Genomic DNA, 6,000 nt, shown 5'->3' on the forward strand with positions numbered 1-6,000 from the left:
TCTACATGGTATACAGCACTCTTAAATTCTGTTAAATTTATTAATATTTCTCTCTATGAATAGTATTTCTGAATAGTATTGAAAAATCCCCCAATCTGAATCTCATAAAGATATTTTCCTATGTTTTTTCCTCCTAATAACTTCACTACATCTGGTATATTCTTTTGTATATGGCTTAAGGTAGAAAAGTGTGTGTGTGTGTGTGTGTGTGTGTGTGTGTGTGTTAGAAAAAGTGTGTGTGTTTTTTAAAATAATTTATTGAATCACTTATTATTTTACCTCTGCAACTTGCCACATTCTATATTGTTCATTTCTAGCTTTTGTATGCTTTTCTGTGTGTCTTATTTGTCTACCTATGTATCAACTGATAGAGTTTTATTTTATGTCAGGGTTTCATGATTTGTATTTAGGGAATCTCCCAATCCCTTTTATTTTTTTTTTTCTTAGCCATTTTTACTACTATACCTTCCAAACAAAGAGTATAAACAACCTGTCAAGTTCAAGAAAATACCCTGTTAGGTTTTCTTTGGTATTCTGCTGTGTTTATAGATTAATTTGCATAGAAATTTAAAATCTTTACATTTATTTGTCTTCTCATCAATGATGGTGGCATAGCCCTCATGCTAATTAAATATACTATGTCACTCATTAATTACTACAAAAAAGTTTTCCATGTATATTCTGTAAATATTTGTTTAGAATTTTATTTAAATATCTTATAATATTTTTTGCTATTGCAAAGAGAGGATTAATAAAACAAAAACATTTCCTACTCAGTTGTCTTTTGAATAGAAAATTCTATTAAATTTCGTATATTTATCTGAATTCTTGCAAATGTGGGAATTTTATTATTAATTCTAAGAGATTTTCAATGAATAAAATAATATTTTCTAGAATAAGTGATAATTTTGTTTCTCGTGCTTCAAACTTTTTTACTTTTTGTTTCATTTTGATAGAAATATTTTGACTTGTATTTTATTTGAAGATAACACTTTAATATTTCTGCACAAAAAAGCTATAGATTTTCTCATATTAAGTGTTTTTACTCTGTTTCTATTTTGCTGGTAGACTTTTATTAGATACACGTTGTTGGATTTAGTAATTGCTTTTCTTTCTGTTTTTTCTAATCACGAATGAATTCTTATAATTATTAAATGCCTTTCTAAACCTCTTTAAAATATCACAGTTTCTTCTTTAATCTCTTATTTTGAGAAATGTTACCATAAATATTTCTATTATTAAAACTCTGACTGGCTTCCCAGAGTAAATATCAGCTGGCTGAAAAATATTAATATCATATGTGGTTGGATTTGCTTTGCTAACATCTTATTTAGAATGCTTATATCAATGTTCCCAAGAAATCAGTCTGTATTTTTCTAACTTTGCCTCTAATCTAGTTTTGTATCAGTTTTGTTTAGCCTCATGAAACAATTTTAGGAGTTTGTTTCTCTTATTATCTGAAAGAGTTTAAAGAAAATTGAACTCATCAATTTCGTAAAAGTTTTGTAAGACATCTGTTTACAACCATTTGTGTCTGTTGACTTTTTTGCAGGTAGGTATGATAAAGAAAATTAACCTGTTTAATGCTTATTAATACATTTAGCTTTTTATTTCTTCATGTATTAATTTTGTTATTTTACTTTTCTAGTCTATTTCACGTCTGATAGTCTATCTTTCTTTTTTCTGTATTTACGTTTATTTGTATTTATGGTACCTTTTTATCTTCAGTATTGTCTTTGTGCTTATCCTAATTTTTCATACTCATTTTATTAAACATCTGCCATTTGATTAGTCCTTTTTTTTTGGTGCCAATTTTAAATAATTTCATTTAAGACATTGTACTGTGCACTTAACAATATAGTGCTTATAAAGTGAATTGTTATTTCGTTTCCCTGTGCACATATTCCATATAGCAGCTCAACTTTAAAACTGCCATAGAATTGCTACAGATTTGGGTTCTTCCACATTTTGTGTGGAAGAAGGCTAAATCTTTACTCAAGTTTGGTTCAATCCACCTCTTTGATGATGGGTGCAGAAGAGGCACCAAAAGAAGGAGGGTCTCTACAACCAGCGAAGCCTCCAGCCGTTCATCCTGGCATGCCTCCTGCACTCTGGTACAGCTTGGTAATGATGGGATTGCAGACTTTTTTCCAGCTCTTTCTGCTAATGTCCAAATTCTTCCTTCTCTGCAGTCTGATTCTTATCAAGCCAGATGATGATTTCATTGCATTATCAAGAATCTTCTGTTTGTCCTCATCATTGATCTTGCCTTGGAGTTTTTCATCTTCAACAGTTGCTTTCATGTTGAATGCATAGGTTTCAAGAGAATTCTTGGGAGACACCTTGTCTCTCTTCTTCTCATCTTCAGCTTTGTACCTCTCAGCTTCCTGGACCTCAATGTCTTCCTGCTGGGACCACTCTTGTCATTAGTGATGGTAATCTTTTACTCTTTTCCAGTAGAAACATTAAGGATGCCATTGGCATCAATATTAGGAGTGAATTTAATCTGAGGAATACCACGAGGTGCCTGTGACTTCAAACTTGCCAAGCAAATTGTTATCCTTGGTCATGTCCTGCTCACCTGATTGAGCACACCAGACTGGTGGTCAGAGTAGGGAGTGAAGGTCTGTGTCTGCTTGGTAAGAATGGTAGTATTGAGCTTGATGAGGATGCCAGTGCTCCACCAACAGTTTCATTGTCAAGGGAAAGAAGACTGACATCCAACAGCAACAAATCTTGAACATTTTCAAATTTGTCTCCAGATAGGATGTCTACCTGGACAGCAGCACCATAAGCAACAGCATCATCAGGGTGGATGCTCTTATTCAACTCTTTTCCACTGAAGAAGTCCTGTAGAAGTTTCTAAATCTTGAGGATATGGGTGGGACCACTCACCAGGACAATATCATGGATCTGGGACTTAGCATCCTGAAGGGTTTTCTCTACAGCGTCTAGGGTGCCACGGAAAAGGTCATCATTCAGTTCTTTGAATCAGGCTTGGGTGATAGAACTATAGAAGTTGATTCCTTCATAGAGTGAATCAATCTCAATACTGGCCTGGGTGCTGGAAGAGAGAGTATGCTTAGCATGTTCACAAGCAATACAGAGGCCATAGACAGCCCTCTTGTTCTCAATGATGTCTTTCTTACGCTTGCACTTGAATTCTGCAATACGGTGGTTGACCATTCGGTTGTCAAAATCTTCTCCACATAAATGGGTGTCTTTAGCTGCAGATTTGACCTCAGAGATATCATCTTCAATTGTGAGAATTGACACATCAAAAATGTCACCTCCCAAGTCAAAGATCAGCTCCAACCTTTTTTGCCTAAGCCACAAGCAGTAGCAGCAGCAGTTGGCTTATTGATGATTCTAAGCACATTGAGACAAGCAATAGTTCCAGGATCTTTGTAGTCTGATGCTGAGACTCACTGAGGTAAGCAGGTACTGTGACAATAACATTGGTAACAGTCTTGCCATGGCAGGCTTCTGCAATTTATTTTATCTTTGTCAAAACTATCGGTGACATTTCTTCTGGATACAATTTTTTTGACTCTCCTTTGTATTCTACTTGGACTTTGGGCCTGCCAGCATCATTCATCACCTGAAGGGCCAAGGCTTCATATCAGATTAAACAATAGCATCATCAAATCTATGTCAAATGAGGCATTTGACATTGAAAACTGTGTTAGTGGGGTTCACTGGAAATTGATTCTTTGTGGCATCATCCATCAATCATTTGGTATCAGTAAAGGTAACATAAATTGGCATGGTTCAATTTCCCTGATCATTGGCAATTATTTCCACTCTTCCATGCTGGAAGATACTCACACACAAATAGGTGGTGCCAAGACCAATGCCAACTGCAGTTCCCTTAGATATATTTACTTAAGTGGAGGCACACCTTGTGAAAAAGAGAGATCCTGACAGCTGCTCCTACATTCAACCGATTAGTCTTTTTAAAAAACCAGTTTTTGCTTTTAATGATCTATTTAATTTTTTATTATGATCTCACTAAGTTTTTCTTTTAATATTTATTACTTGCTTTCTTCTGTTTTCTTATTGATTTAGTAATTTTACCAACTGCTTAGAATGAATGCTTAGTTGATACTTTTATTTCTTTCTTGTTTTTACATATGAGTATGTGTATGCTTACATGTTTATGTGTGTGTGTGTGTGTGTGTGTGTGTGTGTGTGTATTTCCACCTATGTGGTGATGTGTGACAGTCTTTATATCATTACGATAATAATATCACAATAATTATATGATGGTTTCTATAGAGACCTAATGAGGTCTCTGTAGAGACCTCATTCTATTAAATGAGGTCTCTACAATATATATTTTTGGATCTTTGTGATGTGTCTCATGTTTCCATTTGGACAAGCTAAGTCCAGAAATATAAACATCACAAATTTTTGTAGTGTTAGTTAACACTTACAATTCACAATTCAGTTAAACCTAACAATTCGGAACCCTTACAGTTTCAGTCTCTTATTACTTTGAGAGGCTTACTTTGGGTTTCAGTCTCTTATTACTTTGGAGAGGCAATGCAGTACAGTGGTTAATAACTCAGATTCTAGATTAAATCAAATTGCATTCAAATCTTTGTGTGTCTACCTACTAACTGGATGATTTTGAGCAAGTTGTTTAAGCTCTATATTCTTTTGTTTATTACCTATAAAATAGGGATATTGGTAATAAGTACTTTACAGAACTCTTATGAATTTTAGTTACTTATATATAACAATTCTTTATAATAATCAAAATACTTACAATAATCCTTATATACAATTAATATACATAACTATTAACAATTATGGTTATATTTGACACTTAGAGCATCCTTTTATTTTATTTAATACAGTTCAGTTATGTACCAAAATATTTATTTGACGTTCTATATGTATGTAACAGAAGTGATACATCTTACTAAGTAGCTCAGATGGCCATGTTGCCAAAATTCCTCTACCAACATTCACCCTTCCAGAAATGTTAACATTTTTCTTCCATTGCTGACACTCCCCATTCTCTTGGCTGTCCTTGATTTGTTGACATTTCTGTTTCGATACAAATACACTAAGGTTATACTATCTTGAACCAAAAGCTTCATTTATTTTAGACAAGATCCAAGTACTTGTTAAAGAATAAAATTTTCCTGAAGTTTGGAAATATACATACATCTGGAAAGAAAATAGTCAATAAAAAAATGAAAAAGTTATAGTAGGAAAAAAGTAAAATCCATGGGAATAATTTGCTAAAACAATGGTTTACTGAAGAAAAAAATATATCTGAAACTATGATGTTGGTTAAGAAATAAATTAGAGAGAAGTAATCAAAATGGCGGCGTAAGGTGAGTGTCTGCAAATCTCCCCTGGAATTTGCAACTAATCGAACAACAACCACTCCACAAAAAACACCCTGCACAGCAGACAGGCAAAACAAAGAGGCCCACTACTAAATTCACCTAAAGGTGGGGGAATCACGTGAGCAGGGGAAGAAGGAAGACAGAAGTACGGAGAAGGAGCCATGCGGGATCAGGACGCAGACCTAGCTCAGTGCTCCGAGCTCGCTGCATCCCAGAACTACTGCAGCTGTGGGAGAGGGAAGAACTCGAACTACTAGGGCTCCACTTATGGCCCACAGGGCTGAGGGGACAGCATATAACACGGCAGAACCCAACGTTCATGGCAGAGACCTCAGAAAAAAGACTGAGGGAAGAAGGCTGAAAATGGTGATTTAAGCACTCTCTGCCGAGCAGAGAACGGCAGCCTTAGACACTGAGACTAGCTGCCCCCTCCCGACCATACCAGAGTTCACCCCGCCTCCACCTGCCCAGTGCTAGAAGCAGGACAGTAGTAGTGTCACATCAAAAGAATAGAATATTTGCTGTTCTGAGAACTGTGGGCCGCACACAATGATTCACAGCACGACTAGTTCCATCAAAGGGTAGGGAGCTGTGAAAGCAGGACTGTCTGTGGAGGTGGTCGCTGCCATTGCTCTGG

General features: G+C 35.5%; 1 pseudogene across 1 annotated transcript; it reads right to left on the reverse strand.

Annotated features, from left to right (window-relative positions):
- Positions 1 to 2,087: 2,087 nt before the first annotated feature.
- Positions 2,088 to 5,526, reverse strand: LOC308503458 (heat shock cognate 71 kDa protein-like; annotated as a pseudogene). The gene is made up of 2 exons: positions 5,463 to 5,526; positions 2,088 to 3,486 (listed from the first exon to the last, which is right to left on the reverse strand). The product of its transcript is annotated as a heat shock cognate 71 kDa protein-like (transcript).
- Positions 5,527 to 6,000: the final 474 nt, after the last annotated feature.

Source organism: Rhinolophus hipposideros, assembly GCF_964194185.1.
Source record: "Rhinolophus hipposideros genome assembly, chromosome: 10".
Classification (NCBI taxonomy): Eukaryota; Metazoa; Chordata; class Mammalia; order Chiroptera; family Rhinolophidae; genus Rhinolophus; species Rhinolophus hipposideros.